Below are 2997 nucleotides of genomic sequence, written 5' to 3'. Positions count from 1 at the left end.
GACGACGCTGAAGTTGGCCTCTTCCGAGTTCAGAGCATCCGGATTCGGCCAGTTCTAGAGGCGACAGTTAAGTTACAGCGCCGAGCGAACAATCCTCCGTGTTTGAACGCTCTTAAATCGCTGCATAGCCGCGGCATTTATTTGACTGATGTGACGCGCAGAGAGTGCTAAAGATTACTTTATAACCCAGTTTGAGACTGCTGAAACCGTTCATTCTATTGACTGAAAATACAAAAGGGAGATTTCAGTGCTTTTGTCGCATCCTGACCACATCTAGCAGCAGTCCTCGATCTAAAACCACTAGACCTAGACTCATCAAATCTGCGACTGGATTATCAAGAGAGTCTAAAGATTCTTTATAACCAGTTTCGATTTGTGAACTCTTGATTCCTATTTGTGAAAATACAAACAAGGGCAGATTTCAGTGCTTTTTTTCTACCGATGTAGACACATTAGACAGTCCTGAAATCTGAAACCACTGACCTAGACTCAGCAAATCTGCGACCTGCGATATCCCAGGGGTCTAAAGATTCGGTTTCAGTAACACAGTTTTAGATTGTGAAACGCTTAATTCCTGTTGTGTGAAGGAATAAAAAAAAGGAGATTTCGAGCTGCTTTTCTTACATGTAGACCACATAGGACCAGTCCTGCATCTGAAACCACTTGACGCTACACTCATCATAATCTGACTGGACTTATCCCAGGGTCTTAAAGATTCTTTATAACTACAGTCAGATGTTTCTGAAACCGTTGTTATTCATATTTGTGAAATACAAAAAGGGAGATTTTGATGCTTTTTTTTAATCCAGACCACATTAGACCAGGTCCTGATCTAAAACCACTAGACCTACACTCATCAAATCTGGACTGGATTATCCCAGAGGGTCTAAAGATTCTTTATAACACAGTTTCAGATTTGTGAAACCTTTATTCTATAAAACCTTATACCTTATACCTTATTATACCTTAAAACCTTATCTTAATTCCAAGGGCAGCAGTCAGTGCAGCTGACAGTAATACCCCTCTGTGCTGCTCACATGCTGAAGTTGATCAGTATGAAGTTGATCAGTATGGTCATGGTTCAGTGCAGAAAGGAGACAAAACTATTTTTTTTGTACTGTTTTGCCCTCCTTCAAAATGCTACTGTATTTGGCCAGGTATTGTCAATTTCAAGGTGTATGGTACATGTTTTTTCATCAAAGACTGAAACTAATGTGTGCAAGAAACATCTCTCAGCACTGCAGGAGGCCATACGGACACAGAAGTCAGAAAATATCAATTTCAAAAATGAAGATGAAGACCACACACCTGCTGATTTTGAAGACATGCACAGATCTCACAAAATCATCCCCTTTCTTTGCTCCTATCAAAGAGGTGGTCACACAAGCACAGGAGGAAGCAGGGAAGGAGGATGACGCAAACGGAGCATGCCAGCCAAATCCTCATTATTGTGAGACAAATAATTCTCCATTACGCTGGTACTGTGCCTCTTTGGACAGGTCTGATGCTTAAAGATCTTGGCAAAACCTGTGACAGTAATGCTGTTGTAGAGAACTGGTTCCGCACAACAACAAAAGTGATCCTTTCATCAAAATTGCACAGAAGAGCAGGAGACTTTCTCCAGCTACAGCAAGAGTTTGTGGTTGGAAGACTCAAGGGCGTTGCAATAATGAAAAAACAGGTGCATCCTTCAAAAACATACGCTGAAGACAAAAGACAATCTGAGGGACCAGAGACACTTCCTCTGTCACAAGAGGAGACATGGAGGAAGCGAAGTAAAACGCAGAAAAGAAAGTCGAAGTACTTCAGCCCCCCTACTCCAACTGCTCAGAGAAAAAAGTATAAACTGTCTGAAACAGATGCAAGGGAAAAGCAAAAGGGATGCTGTCCACATTGGGGAGGAGAGGGAACAATTGGACAGCAAACTGTGTCAATGACAAACACTTGCACAGTGGACAACCTCCTGTACACCCTGCATCTCGCAATAAAAAGGAGATTACATTACATTACATTTAGCTGACACTTTTATCCAAAGCGACTTACAATAAGTACATTCGACCCGGAAGATACAACCTTGAAGAAAACAGAATCATATAAGTACATCAGGTTTCATAGAGCCAAACATTTCAAGTGCTACTCAACTGGCTTTAGATAAGCCAGCCCTTTGTTAGTATAGAAGTGCTTTGTTAGTAATTCTATCGCTCGAAGTGGAGTCAAAAGAGATGAGTTTTCAGTCTGCGCCGGAAGATGTGTAAGCTTTCTGCTGTCCTGATTTCAATGGGGAGCTCATTCCACCATTTTGGAGCCAGGATAGCAAACCCACGTGTTTTTGCTGATGGGAACTTGGGTCCCCCTCGCAGTGCGGGTGCAGCGGGCTGTTTGGCGATCAGAGCGGAGTGCACGTGCTGGAGTCGGGGAGTGCACGTGGCTGGGGTGTACGGTTTAACACTGTCCTGCGTGTAGGAAGGCCAGATCCATTCGCAGCCATGGTACGTCAGCAGCTACCCAGTGTCTGAGTGGATTCTAGCAGTACTGGGAAGCCAGTGAATGGGAGCGAGGAGCGTCGTGGTGTGGCGAGAATTAGGGAAGGTTGAAGACCAGACGAAGCAGCTGCATTCTGGGATGAGGCTGCAGTGGTGGATGGGCACATTGCAGGCCAGACCAGCCAGGAGGGAGGTTGCAGTAGTCTAGGCGTGAGATGGACGAGAGCCTGGACCAGAACCTGCGGTCGCTTTCTGGGTCAAGCTTGGGACTTTATCCTCTGCCTGATGTTGTAAAGATGTATCTGCAGCAGCGGGTTGTGCAGCGATGTTTGCAGTGAAGGACAGTTTGTATCTTAAGTGTCACATCCCAGATTCTTGCTAGTCTGAGTTCGGTTCTGGGAAACAACAGGGGCGCTATTTCGTTCCCTGTGTCAGGGGGGTATGCTAGCAATCTAATTTTTGGCGGCCCCCCCCAAAAATAATTTTTTCCTTTATATTATATATGTATTATTTA

The sequence above is a fragment of the Notothenia coriiceps genome, unplaced genomic scaffold (assembly GCF_000735185.1).
Source record: "Notothenia coriiceps isolate Sejong01 unplaced genomic scaffold, NC01 NC01_scaffold00037250, whole genome shotgun sequence".
NCBI lineage: Eukaryota > Metazoa > Chordata > Actinopteri > Perciformes > Nototheniidae > Notothenia > Notothenia coriiceps.
Note: the sequence above shows the minus strand (reverse complement) of the source record.